The 16,591-nt window shown below is 51.0% G+C and overlaps 1 protein-coding gene across 1 annotated transcript in view; it reads right to left on the bottom strand.

Moving 5' to 3' along the window:
• LOC116941407 (uncharacterized) overlaps positions 1-676 on the bottom strand; it is a 43,087-nt gene extending 42,411 nt beyond the window's left edge. Inside the window, exon 1 of the mRNA XM_076075046.1 lies at positions 559-676. The gene's annotated coding sequence lies outside the window, so the exon portion shown is untranslated. The remainder of the gene's footprint in view (positions 1-558) is intronic.
• Positions 677-16,591: the final 15,915 nt, after the last annotated feature.

Genomic DNA, 16,591 nt, shown 5'->3' with positions numbered 1-16,591 from the left:
GGGTGCTGCTGCTGCTGCGTTGTCGGTGATGCACACGGACAGTTAACACAACTCAACACGTTCGTCAACAACGCAATGGCCTTTAAAAGGAGAAGAAGGAGGAGGAGGGGGGGAGGAGGAGATACATAATAGGCGACGTCTCGGGCAATGGCCCTTATTCAGTGGTGGTAGTCGTGGTGGTGCCAACACTCGATATCCGTAGCGCGCCGCCTGCAACCCCCCCCCCCACGCCCTGCGCTGGACAGCAGCGGGCGAGGCCCCGTGGAGGCGCAGGGCTTCGTAGGGGGTTCGTAGGGGCTTTGCAGGGGGTTCGCAGGGGCTTCGTAGGGGGTTCGCAGGGGGTTTGTAGGGGCTTCGTAGGGGGTTCGCAGGGAGTTGGCAGGGGCTTCATAGGGGGTTCGCAGGGGGTTCGTAGGGGGTTCGCAGGGGGGTCGTAGGGGGTTCGTAGGGGCTTCGTAGGGGGTTCGCAGGGGCTTGGTAGGGGGTTCGCAGGGGGTTCGTAGGGGGTTCGCAGGGGGTTCGTAGGGGGTTCGCAGGGGGTTCGTAGGGGTCGCTCACCCGTGCAGGCGGGGAGACAGGCGGGCAGGCTGAGGGGACCGTGCAGCTCCGCGGCGGGGAGGCCTGGGCCTGCCGGGGTGCCCGGGGAGCCTGCAGGGGGGGAGGCTGCGGGGAGCCGTCACGGCCATCAACCACCACCGCCACCATCATCATCACTCTCTCTTTCAGTATCATAACCATCATCATCTCCATCATCGCGACGAGGATTATCGTCATTGTCTCTTGTTCAGTATCATCATCTCCATTATCATAACAATCGTCATCATCATCTCTTTCTCGGCATCATCACCTCCATCGTTATAATAATTATTGTTAACTGTTACATTTCCTCGTCACCGTAACCAGCACGATTATCATCCCTCCATAATAACAATCATCACTTCATCATCACCATAATAATCTCCATCTCATCATCAACATCATCATGATCATAACCATCACCGTGCATCACACTGGGATGCGTGCATGCCGAGTGCAATGCGCGTGTGTGTGTTGTTTATGTGTGTGTGTTTGTGAATGCGTGTGTGTGTGAATGCGTGTGTGTTTGTGAGTGCGTGTGTGTGTTTATGAATGCGTGCGTGTGTGTGTTTGTGAATGCGTGTGTGTTTGTGAGTGTGTGTTTGTGGGTGCGTGTTGTGTGTTTGTGTGCGCATGTGTTTTTGTGAGTGCGTGTGTGTGTGTGTGTGTTTGTGAATGCGTGCGTGTGTGTGTTTGTGAATGCGTGTGTGTTTGTGAGTGCGTGTGTGTGCTTGTGAGTGCGTGTTGTGTGTTTGTGAGTGCGTGTGTGTGTTTGTGCGTGCGTGTGTTTGTGAGTGCGTGCGTGTTTGTGTGGGTTTGTGAATGCGTGTGTGCGTGTATGTGTTTGTGCGTGCGTGTGTGTTTGTTTGTGAGTGTGTGCTTGTGAGTGCGTACGTGTGTGTGTTTGTGAATGCGTGCGTGCGTGTGTTTGTATGTGCGTGCGTGTGCGTGTTTGTGAGTGCGTGAGTGTGTGTGTTTGTGCGTGCGTGTGTGTATTTGTGAGTACGTGTGTGTGCGTGTGTGTATTTGTGCGTGCGTGTGTGTTTGTGAGTGCGTGCGTGTGTGTGTTTGTGGTGGGGAGTGGTGGTGTCACGGTTAGCGCTACGCTGCGCTACGAACCCGGCCGCCCGAGGTCGATTCCCGCTCACGGCCAACAACAGTGACGATTATCTGAACCGGTCCTGCCCCCCCCCCCCCCCCATAGATCGACTCAGCTTCAAACGAGTACCTGGTGCGGTGTGTAAACATCGCCACTGGGGAGACAAAGGCGGTCGGGCGTGGTGCTGGCCACCCACACCCTTGTGTGCCTTCATACAGTGAGGGAAAAAAAGTATTTGATCCCCTGCTGATATTGGACGTTTGCCCACTGACAAAGAAATGATCAGTCTATCTTTTAATGGTCGGTTTATTTGAACAGTGAGAGACAGAATAACAACAACAAAATCCAGAAAAACGCATGTCAAAAATGTTATAAATTGATTTGCATTTTAATGAGGGTAATAAGTATTTGACCCCCTCTCAATCAGAAAGATTTCTGGCTCCCAGGTGTCTTTTATACAGGTAACGAGCTGCGATTAGGAGCACACTCTTAAAGGGAGTGCTCCTAATCTCAGCGTGTTACCTGTATGAAAGACACCTGTCCACAGAAGCAATCAATCAATCAGTTTCCAAACTTTCCACCATGGCCAAGACCAAAGAGCTCTTACTTATTACCCTCATTAAAATGCAAATCAATTTATAACATTTTTGACATGCGTTTTTCTGGATTTTTTTGTTGTTATTTTGTCTCTCACTGTTAAAATAAACCTACTATTAAAATTATAGACTGATCATTTCTTTGTCAGTGGGCAAACGTACAAAATCAGCAGGGGATCAAATACGTTTTTCCGTCACTGTAAGTGCTGCACGCTAACAGCACTTGCCCTAACAGTTTTTTAAGGCTAGACGGGGGATCTTTGTCTTTTTCTGTGTGTGTGTGTGCATTCTTAATTGTGTATGCGTGAGTGCGCGCGTGTGTGTACATGTTTGCAAGGTGTGTTTGTTTTTCAGTGTCGGTGTTTTATGTGAATCTGCGGGCGTACGAACCCGGCGAGCCGAGTTCAATTTCCGCTCACGGCCACCAACAACCAGTGACGATTATCTGAACCGGTGCGGCGGTCTCCCCTAGGTCGACTCAGCCTCAAACGAGTAGCCGGTACGGTGTGTAAACATCGCCACTGGGGAGACAAAGGCGGACGGGCGTGGTGCTGGCCCACCCACCCCCTCGTGTGCCGTGCCGGCCTTCGCAGGTGCTCGCTAACAGCACTTGCCCTAACAGCCTGATAACGGCTACACGGGGGATCTTTGTCTGTGTTCATGGGCACCGCGCGCTGCTCTACGTACCCGGCCATCCTGAGTTCTATTCCCAGGCCACGGCCAACATCACTCACCAAGCGGCAAGATCAATATCTGTCTTGATTCGAAGCTTTCGTGACTGCAGGAATCCATGCTCTTTGGTTCTTTCGGTAAAGTCAACACGTAGGTAGTAGAAAAATAAAACAAATCACGTGACGTTTCGATCGCAACACAAACAACCGTCATCAGGTGGGACAACCACAGCAAGGAAAAAACTGCTGAAGTTTTTTTTGTTCTTGCTGTGGTTGTCCCACCTGATGACGGTTGCTTGTGTTGCGATCGAAACGTCACGTGATCTACTATTATTTTTCTACTACCTACGTGACTTTGCAAAAGAACCAACTAGTATCATTATCTGTGTAAGAAAAGGTTTTTACCCGTCCTGGCTATAAAACAGTTTGTGTTAAGATGTTAACACTCCGAACTGAAACGTTCCGCAAGGAATCCTTTCGATGCATCGACCACACAGACTCGTGTTGAGCATGCAAACAAGCTACAATGCTCTGGTAGTATATGATGATGGCATTGTCTTTGGAACGTATTGGTCCACACCAGAGACGGCTTGCTTTAGAGCCTCGTCTCAAACGGTGTTAGACCGGAGGACATCGCAAAAAAGGCGAACAGCACAAAGACAACGCCACTGTCAGCTAGGGGTGAGCAGACACATCACGGGGCCTCCCTTGCCAGCATCCAAATACAAGAAGAGAGTTTTACCCTTTCTGGCAATAAAACAGTTTGTCTTCTTGGTTCTTTCGGTAAAGTCACGTAGAAGGGAAATGAAAAAAAAACAATAATAAAATACACATTCTCACGACGTTTCGGCCACAACACAAGCAGCCGTCCTCAGGTGAAGAGACAGAGCTGGTCGGAACGACAGCGCTCCAATGAACACTGCTAAGCTTGGCAGCGTCTTTGAAGCTGGGTGGGAGGAGCAGAGCGCTGTCTTTCCGAAAGCTACAGAGCTTCACCTGATGACGGCTGCTTGTGTTGTGGCCGAAACGTCGTGAGAATTTTATTTTATTACGTTTTATTTTTTTATTATTTTATCATTTCCCTTCTACGTGGTGACTTCGCCGAAAGAACCAAGAAGATGAATCCCTGCAGTCACGAAAGCTTTAAGTCGAAAAATAAAACAGTTTGTGTTAAGATGTTAACACGCCGAACTGCAACCTTGTGAAAGGAATCATGTCATTGCATTAATCACACGAACTCGTGGTGAGCATGTAAACAAACAAAAACATGCTCTGGTAGGATACGATGCATTGTCTTTGAAACTGATTGGTCCGCACCAAAACAGAGATCCCATGATCACAATCTGTCATGGGCACCCTCTCCCCCCACTCCTAGGTCAACCCAGCCTTGAATGAGGAGTACCAGCTTCGCTGTGTAAACATCAGCACGGGGGGGGGGGGCAGAGACGACCGCCAAGTGGTGCTGACAACACGACCCCCCAACTCTTCTTCTCTCCCTCCCTCTCTCCCTCACCACCTCCTCCTCCTCCCCTCGCTACCCCTCAAGCACCTGCCTCTGCGTGTACCTTCATGCGCTTTGGCGCGTTCGTTGTGCAGCAGCGCGCGTGCGCGTGTGTGTGTGTTCACGCGCGTGCGTGCGTGCGAGTGTGTTCACGCGAGTGTGTTCACGCGCGTGCGTGTAAAGGGTGGCGTGGGGATCGGTAGTGTAGCGGTTAGGGCGCTGAGATACGAACCCGGCCACCCGGGTTCGATTCCCGCTCACGGCCACCAACACCGATGACGACTGTCTGAACCGGTTATGGGCCTCCCCTAGGTCGACGCAGCCTCGAATCAGTACCCGGTGCTATGTGTACTGGTCACCCACCCCATCGTGTGCCGTGCTGGCTTTAATAGGTGCTCGCTAACAACACTTGCCCCAACAGTCTGTTACAGGCGATAGGAGAATCTTTGTGTATGAGCGTTTGAGTGAGTGTTTGAGTGAGTGTATGAGTGTGTGTATGAGTGAGTTTGTGATGAGTGTATGAGTATGTGTATGAGTATGTGTATGAGTATGTGTGTGAGTGAGTGTATGAGTGAGTGTGTGAGTGAGTGTGTGAGTGAGTGTGTGAGTGAGTGTGTGAGTGAGTGTATGAGTGTGTTTTTGAGTCGGTGAGTGTATGAGTGCGTGAGTGTACGAGTGAGTGTATGAGTGAGTGAGTGTACGAGTGAGTGTATGAGTGAGTGTATGAGTGAGTGTGTGAGTGCGTGTATGAGTGAGTGTATGAGTGTGTTTTTGAGTCAGTGAGTGTATGAGTGCATGAGTGTACGAGTGAGTGCATAAGTTGGTGAGTGTATGAGTGAGTGAGTGTATGAGTGAGTGAGTGAGTGTATGAGTGAGTGTATGAGTGAGTGTGTGAGTGCGTGTATGAGTGAGTGTATGAGTGTGTTTTTGAGTCAGTGAGTGTATGAGTGCATGAGTGTACGAGTGAGTGCATAAGTTGGTGAGTGTATGAGTGAGTGAGTGTATGAGTGAGTGAGTCTATGAGTGAGTGAATGAGTGAGTGTATGAGTGAGTGTTTGAGTGAGTGAGTGGGTGTATGAGTGAGTGAGTTTTGAGTGAGTGAGTGTATGAGTGTGTATATGAGTGAGTGAGTGTTTGAGTGAGTGTATGAGTGTGTGTATGAGTGAGTGAGTGTATGAGTGAGTGTGTGTGTGAGTGAGTGTACGAGTGAGTGAGTGTACGAGTGACTGTGTGTATGAGTGAGTGAGTGTACGAGTGACTGTGTGTATGAGTGAGTGAGTGTATGAGCGAGTAAGTGTACGAGTTGGGGAATGTACGAGTGAGTGTCCCGTGTGTGCACTCACCTGCCCCCGTGGCCGTGAGCGCCGTGAGCAGTACGAGGAGGGAACCCCACGCCATAGCGCCACCCTGGCCTCGGCCACGGGGCAGGGCAAGGCTCAACGCCGAAGGGCAGGGCACTCGAAGACGGGGCAGCACACTGAAATGCAGGGCAAGACTGAACGGTGACGGGCAAGTTAATTGGAGGGCAGCGCAAGGCTCAATACCGAAGGGCAGAGTTCAAGAGTGAAGGGCAGGGCTCAACACCGAAGGGCAAGGCTCAGAGTGCTGAAGGGCAGGGCACTCGGCACTCCGCGTGTGTCGGAGTCTCGGCGCGAGTGGGCGGTCATCCCGAGCGCGCGCGCGGTGTTGGGGGGGGGGGAGCGAGAGTCCAGGTACCGCCCCGAGCCTGAGGCGCTCCCTCCCGCTACTCCCCACCCCGCTCACCTACCCCCGTCCCCCCCTTCTCATCACTCGCCCCCCTGACCCCCCCTTACTGCTCCCTCCACCCGATCCCCCTACCCTTGGCCGCCTCCACTTATCTCCCTGCCTCGTTCTCCGTAGATTTCCCCATCGCTGCTCCTCCCCTCTTCCCCCTCCTGCCCTTCCCTCCACCTTCACCCTGCACCACCCACCTCCCGCTACCTCGTCAGACTGTTCATTCAACTGCTGCCTCCCTCTCCTGCTCCCTGCTGCTTCTGCTGCCGCCGCCGCTGCTGCTTCCTGCTCCCCCTGTTGCCTCCAACTCTCCTCCCTCTCTCTCATCGTCCTTAACCCTCCTCTTTGTCCGCACCCTCTTCCTCACGTGCCCTCCTCTTCCTGCTCCCTCCTCGATCTGTTCCTTAAATTGCTGCTCCCTCCTCCACCTCCTCCTCCACCTCTTCCACCACCTCCTCCACCTTCTCCACCTTCTCCTCCACCTCCTTCTCCACCTCCCCCACCTCCTCTTCCACCTCCTACTCCACCTCCTCCACCTCCAACTCCTCCTCCACCTCCTCCATCTACTCTTTCTCCTCTTCCACCTCCTCCACTTCCTCCTCCTCCACCTCCTCTACTTTCACTACCTCCTCCACCTCCTCCACCACCTCCTCCTCCACTACTTCCTCCACCTCCTCCTCTCTGTGTCTCTCTGCTGGCCCGTTATCACGGACCACTGTTAGGGAGCTCCCCTGGGGAACAGTGCGCGAGACACGGGGACCCCCTCTGTCCCCGTATCTCTTTGTGTCTCTCTGTGTCTCTCTGTGTCTCTCTGTCTCTCTGTGTCTCTCTGTGTATCTCTGTCTCTCTGTGTATTTCTGTCTCTCTGTGTCTCTCTCTCTGTGTGTCTCTCTCTCTCTCTCTGTATCTCTGTGTCTCTGTCTCTCTGTGTTTCCGTGTCTGTGTCTCTCTGTGTCTCTGTGTCTCTCTGTGTCTTTCTGTGTATCTCTGTCTCTCTGTGTCTCTCTCTCTGTGTCTCTCTCTGTCTCTCTGTCTCTCTGTGTCTCTGTGTCTCTCTGTGTCTCTCTGTGTATCTCTGTCTCTCTGTGTGTCTCTCTCTGTGTGTGTCTCTCTCTCTGTCTCTCTGTGTCTCTGTGTCTCTCTGTGTTTCCGTGTCTGTGTCTCTCTGTGTCTCTGTGTCTCTCTGTGTCTTTCTGTGTATCTCTGTCTCTCTGTGTCTCCCTCTCTCTCTGTCTCTCTGTCTCTCTGTCTCTCTGTGTCTCTGTGTCTCTGTGTTTCTGTGTCTCTCTGTATCTCTGTGTCCCCCGTGTCTCTCTGTGTCTCTGTGTCTCTCTCTCTGTCTCTCTGTGTCTCTCTGTCTCTCTGTGTCTTTCTGTGTATCTCTGTCTCTCTGTCTCTCTCTGTGTCTCTCTGTCTCTCTGTGTCTCTCTGTGTCTCTGTGTCTCTCTGTATTTCTGTCTGTGTCTCTCTGTGTCTCTGTGTCCCCGTGTCTCTCTGTGTCTCTCTGTGTGTCTCTCTCTCTGTGTCTCTCTGTCTCTCTGTGTCTTTCTGTGTATCTCTGTCTCTCTGTGTGTCTCTCTCTGTGTCTCTCTGTCTCTCTGTGACTCTCTGTCTCTCTGTATCTCTGTGTCTCTCTGTGTCTCTCTCTCTGTGTCTCTGTGTCTCTCTGTGTCTTTCTGTGTATCTCTGTCTCTCTGTGTGTCTCTCTGTCTCTCTGTCTCTCTGTCTCTCTGTGTCTCTGTGTCTCTCTGTGTTTCTGTGTCTGTGTCTCTCTGTGTCTCTGTGTCTCTCTGTGTCTGTGTTTCTCTGTGTCTCTCTGTGTCGCTCTGTGTCGCTCTGTGTCTCTCTGTGTCTATCTGTCTCTCTGTGTAACTCTGTGTCTCTCTGTGTCTCTCTGTGTCTGTGTTTCTCTGTGTCTCTCTGTGTCGCTCTGTGTCGCTCTGTGTCTCTCTGTGTCTATCTGTCTCTCTGTGTAACTCTGTGTCTCTCTGTGTATCTGTGTCTCGCTGTGTCTCTCTGTGTCTCTGTGTCTCTCTGTGTCTCTGTGTGTCTCTGTGTCTCTCTGCTGACCCCGCTATCACGGGCCACTGGAGGGAGGACCCCCTGGGGGACACTGGGGGTCCTCCCTCGTGTCTCTCTGCACCACTCAATGCCGCTGTCTCCACGTCTCTCTGCGTATCTCCATGTCTCCGTCCTTCTCATCTCTCGAGATATACACGCTCACTGAACACCCACGGATTCATTTTATTTCGCTGAAATAGTCCGGGGCAGAGTTCCGGGCGTTATTTCAGCACCACGCCCGCCTCCACCTCGCCTCGATTTCTCTCCAAGATGCGTAGAAACCTTCCCGTAGCATTAATTTATTCGCCTATCGGGGTACAATCATAGAGGATTATTGATGATTTATAGGCGCACCTTGTGTTCTAGTGGTAGTGCCTTACGCTGGCAAATACACACTCCCAAGCACAGCCAAGCCAGCGCCGTTTCCGTGAAAATATCGAGCGAGAAATGAAGGCTCCCCCGAGTGTACTCCGTGTGTCTCTTGTCCTGTCGTCTACCTGCGTATTTGGCTGTGTCTCCACCGCTCTCTAGATCTCCGTCTCTCTGTGTGTGTGTGTACCATGCTGTCTCTCCGTCTCCGCGTGTGTCTCTCTTGAGCGCCCGTGTCTCTCGGTGATGTAGATGCTTTGAGCACGGCACCACTCGCTCGCTCCCTCTCTCTCTCGCGCTCTCCGCTCGCTTGCCCCCCCCCCCCTCGTTCCCGTGACTCTGGGGACGCCCGCCGGATGCGATCCCCGCGGGACCCCCGCGTATAAAGCCACGCGCGCCACGCCGCGCTCCGGCTCCTGCGACTCAGATCTCAGATCCTCCACCTGGCTCCTCCACGCTGCTCCTGCGACTCAGATCTCAGATCCTCCACCCTGCTCCTCCGACTCAGATCTCAGATCCTTGATCCTGCTCCTCCACCCTGCTCCTCCCACTCAGATCTCAGATCCTCCACCCTGCTCCTCAGATCTCAGATACTCCACCCTGCTCCTCCACGCTGCTTCTCCGACTCAGATCTCAGATCCTCCACCCTGCTCCTCAGATCTCAGATACTCCACCCTGCTCCTCCGACTCAGATCTCAGATCCTTGATCCTGCTCCTCCACCCTGCTCCTCCCACTCAGATCTCAGATCCTCCACCCTGCGCCTCAGATCTCAAATCCTCCACCCTGCTCCTCCACTTGGCTATTTCACTCGGCTCCTCCACCCTCCTCCTCCACCTGCTCCTTCACTGAGCAACTCCGCTTGGCCCCTTCACGTGCAGCGACATCCCGGCGTGATGTGGGTGAGTGGCGTCACCACCGTCACCAACAGCACCATCACCATCGTTGATACCATCATCATAATCATTTCCACCATCATCACATTACAATCACCGGCACCACCATCACTGCCATCGTTCCAATTATCATCATCGCCGCCATCGCCATCAGGCGATGCTGATTATGAAGGTGTGGAGATTGTTGGAGTGCTATTAGCGAGCACCTATTATACTGGTAGGAACGAAGTTGTAAACTGAGCGTACCAGCCTGCAATAGATTAATGTGTCCGTCCGTCCGTTCGTCTGTCCCCTTTCAATACTTTAACGAAGTGAAATCTCGTGCTGTTGGGTGCAAAATCAGCAATAGACAGCGCAGAGACTTGTCCTACCAGCCCACCCTGCAGGCACCTGTTAAGGCCGGCATAGCGCTCGAGGCAGCGAGCACCACGAGCAGCCGCCCTTGTCACCCCAGTGCTCACGGCTTGCACACCGAACCAAGTGCTCGTGCACATATCTACGATTGGTGGCCCGCTTTAGGTTTAGGCCCCACACATTCTCACATCGGTCGCCACGGCTGCCAGCCGTGGCCGGGAAATCATCGTGGCCGAGTTCGTGTGGCGGTGCGCTAACCACTCCGCCACCGCTCCTCGCGCGCGTGACAGCTCCAGCCCAGCGCTTTCGGCGTTACAGACCGCGGGGACGACGCGCTGTTAGCGAGCGCCTATTAATGTCTTTAAATAGGTCACCTCAACACAACAGGGCTCATTCTGCAGGCAGATAGAGCAGCAGCAGCAACTCCATCACTGCGTTTGACCGATTCAGATCGAGCCAAGCCCCAGCCCTCTATATGGCTACACGGTGGTGGTGGGGGAGGGTGTTCGTCTTTGTAAGCCGTTGTTGGGTAACACGATTGGTAGGGATTGCGTTTACCTCGCCTCTGCGTAAACATCGACCACTCGGGAGACAAAGGCGGCCGGGCGTGGTGCTGGCCACCCACCCACCCCATCGTGTGCCGTGCCGGACGTCATAGGTGCTCGCTAACAGCACTTGCCCCAACAGTCTGGTACAGGCTATACGGGGGATCTTTGTCTTTGGAGGGGCGGTGCAGCGGTGAGCGCGCTACGCTAGGAACCTGGCGACCCGAGTTCGACTCCCGCTCACGGCCAACACCGATAACGATTATCTGAACCGGTTCCTGCCCCCCACCCCCCCCCCCCCCCCACTAGGTCGACTCAGCCGTCAAATGAGTACTCGGTTGGATGTGTAAAAACATCGCCACTGGGGGAGACAAAGGCGGTCGGGCGTGGTATTGGCCACCCACCGCCTCGTGTTGCGTGGCCTAAGGTGCTCGCTCACAGCACTTTGCCCTGACAATTTACGTTGAAGGCTATGCGGGGGGCCTTCGTGTTTGTCGCCTTCACCGTTAGCCGATACGAGCCGAGCAGAAGGAGCTCAAGGAGCAACACATTCGTCAATGACGCCGCGGCCTTAAACGAACACAAACTTAAAAGTGCACAATGGGCGACGTTTCGAGCCATGACCCTTCTGCAGCAGCCAAATATAATATCTCACACGTCTCCCTGTGTCGGTGTCTCTTCTTCCGTCAACCGCATCTACGTGTTCGTTAATTATGGGCGAAACGTGACGGGCGCTCCGATTGTGAATGCTGGAGTGGTTTATCCTCTCCGGCACCACAACCGGTTAGTTACCGAAGCGGTAACGAATTAACACGCGGTGGGCTTGCGCGACCAATGTCATCCGTAATACAGAGGGGTTGTTTGTTGTGTTAGTTCGCGTACATATATAGACGTGTCGATTAAACCCGCCGCCACCACCCCGACACAGCCAACTAGTAAGGGTTGTCACGTAAACAAAACGTGGCCAATTCGTCACTAGTACAGCACTAGTGTGTAGTGTATAGTGTAGTGTCTAGTGTAGTGTATAGTGTAGTATACTAGTACAGCACTACACCGGTGTGTTGGAGAGCCAAGCCACAACAACATTTACAATCTTGAATACGTTTCGCTGTCGCCTGACAAAGCTAGTTGTGATTACTGGCGAAACGTCGTACACAGATTGTGAATGTCGTGGCTTGGCTCTCCAACACACCGGTGTAGTGGTGTACTAGTATACTACACTATACACTACACGATACACTACACTATACACTACATATTAGTGCTGTACTAGTATACTACACTATACACTACACTATACACTACACTATATACTATACTACATACTAGTGCTGTATTAGTATACTACACTATACACTACACTATACACTACACTATACACTACATATTAGTGCTGTACTAGTATACTACACTGTATACTACACTATACACTACAATATACACTACACTACATACTAGTGCTGTACTAGTACACTACACTATACACTACACTATACACTACAAAATACACTACACTATACACTACACTATACACTACACACTAGTGCTGTACTAGTATACTATACTATACACTACACTATACACTACACTATATACTACAGTATATACTACACTATACACTACACTATACACTACACTATATACTATACTACATACTAGTGCTGTACTAGTATACTACACTATACACTTCACTATACACTACACTATACACTACATACTAGTGCTGTACTAGTATACTACACTGTATACTACACTATACACTACAATATACACTACATACTAGTGCTGTACTAGTACACTACACTATACACTACACTATACACTACGCAATACACTACACTATACACTACACTATACACTACATACTAGTGCTGTACTAGTACACTACACTATACACTACACTATACACTACACTATACACTAGTGCTGTACTAGTATATTACACTATACACTACACTACATACTAGTGCTGTACTAGCATACTACACTATACACAACACTATACACTAGTGCTGTACTAGTGACGAATTGGCCAGGTTCTGGTTACGTGACAAACCCCTTACTCATTGGCTGTGTCGTGGGGGTGGTGGTGGAGGGTTTAAGGACACACATGTTTATATTTACGCGATCTAACCACAACAAAGTTCTGTTATGGTTTAATATTGGTCGCAAAAGCCCTACGACTACTACGACTACTACCACTACTACCAATACTACCACTACTACCAATACTACGACTACTACCACTACTACTACTACGACTACTACCACTATGACTACTACCACTACTACTACGACTACTACCACTACTACGACTACTACGACTACTACCACTACTACCACTATTACCACTACTACCACTACTACGACTACTACCACTACCAGAGCTACGCCTTACACTCTGCGTGTTCATTTGCCGTCTCGCTCCATCTCTGCCTCTTCACTGCGTCTCTCGCTGCATCTCACGGGCAAAGACAAAGATCCCCCCGTGTAGCCTGTAACAGACTGTAGGGGCAAGCGCTGTGAGCGAGCTCCTATTAAAGGCCGGCACGGCACAGGACGGGGTGGGGGACTAGCGCCATGCCCCGGCCGCCTTTGTCTCCCCAGTGGCGATGTTTATTACACACCGCACCAGGTACTCAATTGAGGCTGAGTCGACCTAGGGGGGGGGAGGCCCAGAACAGGTTCACAGAATCGTCATCGGTGTTGGTGGCCGAGCGGGAATTGAACTCGGGGTGCACTACTGTTCCAAAGACAAAGATCCCCCGTGTAGCCTTAACAGACTGTTGGAGCAAGTGCTGTGAGCGAACACCTACGAAGGCCGGCACGGCACACGAATGGGGTGGGCGACCAGCGCAACGCACCGGCCGCCTTTGTCTCCCCGGGGTGGCGACTTTTTACTGCACACCGCACCGGGTACTACATTTGAGGCTGAGTCGACCAAGGGGAGGAGGCCCAGAACCGGTCCGGATATAATCGTCACCGGTGTTGGTGGCCGTGTGCGGGAACGGAACTCCCCTCGTGCAGACACACGCGTTCCATAAGGGGCCGTCCATACATGACGTCACGCGCCTGGGGGGAGGGGGTCAGACATTTGTGACGATGTGTGACGAGGTGGGGGGGGGGTTGAGAAATGTGACGTCACATCAAAATGCGCAACTTTAAATAAATATAGACAACACGTTCTACTTAATTAAATATACTTTTTAATAAATGTTTTCTCCTACAACATCAGAGTGCAGCGCCACATTAAATACGCACTACAATGACAATAGTTTAAAGCGATTTGAAGCATGTTTTATATATTTTTTGGGGGGGGGGGGGCAGAGCTTTGTGACGTCATATTTGAGGGGGGGTCTGACTTTTTGTGACGCCGTGTGACGAAGGGGGGGGTCAAAACTCGTCCAAAATCGCGTGACGTCATTTATGGACGGCCCCTAAACGCCTATACAACGTGACAGTGCTAGATGAAGCTCGTGCGGGGACTGTAGCATTATGTTATCAAGGGGCCCTGCATATTTTTTTTAAAACACGTAAACATTAAAACACACATTTTTAACTTGCATAGTGAAAGTAATTGTTTTTTTTCATTCGCTATACAGCCAAATAATACGACGTTGCGCTAACCTTAAACACCCGATCGTTCGTAAAAGTTGAAGGCGGTATAGTACTATAGTAATAGAGCAAGTGCAGAATCACCGAACCGGAATTGATAGCTTGAAAGCATTTAGCGCGGGGGGGGGTCCTTGAAAGTTCGGGGCCCGTAGCTACTACACATGTAGCTACTACACATGTAGCTACTACACATGTAGCTACTACATATGTAGCTACTACATATGTAGCTACTACACATGTAGCTACTACCTATGTAGCTACTACATTTGTAGCTCTAACACATGTAGCTCTAACACATTTAGCCACTACACATGTAGCTACTACACATGTGGCTACTTGTGCTACGAGGATAATCCGGCACTGCCCTCCAAGCGTGTCTGCGTCGTGTCGTTCACTGTATCACAATTCCCAATAGGGTTAAACTAAAAATTAAACGATGTTTTTTTTATTTCACACCAGGTAAGGGGCCCCAATGAGCTGCTGCAGCTTTTATTTTATTACACGCTTTTTATTAATTCACTCTGTCTGTTGTCGTTGTATCCTCAAATCTTGCAGCTTAATTTTAATCCACCTCCCAATGTGGTATCGACTGCCAACTTGGTATACTTATGTCATACTGATGACAATACTATATGCTATCATAAAAAAATTGAAAAAAATATTGGTAAACAATCTGTTTTATATGTTATATTTCGGCTTGGGTCTAACTGTCCACGGTAAACTGATTAATATAAAAAAAACTTTTTTCATATTTATTCTTCACAAGTCTACCTGCCGATCACAAATGATCATGAGCTCATCGTCACGCGGACCATTTAAAGCGGCAGCCAAATAACTCTGAACGCGTGGCGATGTTGAATCTGAAACGCGGAGGGGAAAATTCGGAGGACCCGGAGAAAAATCCACGCGACCACGGGGAGAGAGACTCAAAATATACAGCAGCAGCAGGCGTCAGGGTAGGGATCGAACCCAAGGCCTCCTGCGTACTAGGCGAGGTAGTTAACATCTCCTAGCCACCGTGATGATACTCTATGTTCTATGGTTCTTTCGGTAAAGTCACGTAGATAGAAGAAAAAATAATAACAATAAAATAATAAAAATGCAAATAAAGTGAATAAAAAAGAATACAAATATCACGACATTTCGATCGCAACACAAGCAATCGTCATCAGGAGCGTACCAGGCGAGGTAGTTAACATCTCCTAACCACCGTGATGATGATGAGAGAGAGAGACGCAGAGTCCAAATATACGGCTGGCGTCAGGGTAGGGATCGAACCCACGACCTCCTGCGTGCCATGCGAGGTGGTTAACATCTCCTAGCCACCGTGGCGCGCCCTTACACACAGACTGATGCTCGTTGGTGGACCAGAGGTGCCCCGGGTCGCCTTGTGCCACACGAGAGACAGCTGCCACTGGGGGTGCCCCTGGGCTAGACCACACAGCGGCAGCCACCGGGTCCCAACAACTGGCAGCACACCAAAGCCCGTTTGCAGGCCAGCTGCCCGAGTCACCTTGAGACGGGTCCCCTGAGGGACATGAAAGGGCTCCCCTCAGGAAGATCAGAGGGCAGTGACGTGCGGTGAGGTCAATGGCTGGGGAGGCACTGGCTAGTGCCAGAGCCAGATTCACACACTGAGGTGGGCGTGGCCTCACTGAGGGGGCGTGGCCTCATTGAGGGGGCGTGGCCTCACCGAGGGGGGGGGCGTGTTAGACACGTCCCCCCTCAATGAGGCAGATGTGATAGCTGCCTCCCCTGGTGCTTTTTCATTGCAGTTTCATGACGAGACCAGCGAGCCTAAATATCTTTATACACATACGTGAAATAAGTTACCTGGAGTATGGAAGGCGAGGACATTAAATGAAGGGGTCTGCAAACATCACATTGGTGACATACTGAGATAGTAACAGGCACGCGCTTATTGCCCGCGCTCCATCCAGTTACTGAGGGGTTGCGCAATCAGAGGGGAGGCTGAGCTCGTCGCTGCCTCATCTCTCGTCTCTCCCTGTATTTGCAACGGAGCTCCGCAAATTTGGCGATTTTGACTTTCAAAATTATTGGAATCGTCTCTGCTTCCCTTTCAACCTTCCTGAACAAAAAACTAAAACACCTTTCTCAAGGGAATCTTGGAGAAGAGGCCTACTCCTCCTTCTTCTGTTCGCTTACCTCTTATGCAGCACCTCAAAAGCCCCATCGTTGACAACTCCAGAGGCACTGAGGTGGGTGAATCTTCCTCCAAAGACTTTTTAGCTAAAGGTCTCGGTGTCTCGCTTGCAACCAAGCCGGCTTCAGCGTCGACCATTTATGTCTTGTTGTTGACTGTTTGTTGTTGTTACTGCTGCTGCGATGAATATCTTCGCCTCCAGAATGTCAGAGATGCTCATCTTCAAGTGTCCACGCGTGACCCTCTGTTGTGCCACTGCACCAAGTCCGTAGCCATGGAGTCAACATTGGGGGGGAGGATCAAATCTTCCAGGGCGTCTGGGGGTGCCCCCCCAGAAAAAATAATCTGAATTTAAAAACAAACATACTATATATATACTTGGTTCTTTCGG

Source organism: Petromyzon marinus, chromosome 1, assembly GCF_048934315.1.
Source record: "Petromyzon marinus isolate PM22_M1 ecotype Great Lakes invasive population chromosome 1, UKy_Petmar_22M1.pri1.0, whole genome shotgun sequence".
NCBI lineage: Eukaryota > Metazoa > Chordata > Hyperoartia > Petromyzontiformes > Petromyzontidae > Petromyzon > Petromyzon marinus.
Note: the sequence above shows the minus strand (reverse complement) of the source record. Positions and strands in the feature narration are given on the sequence as shown.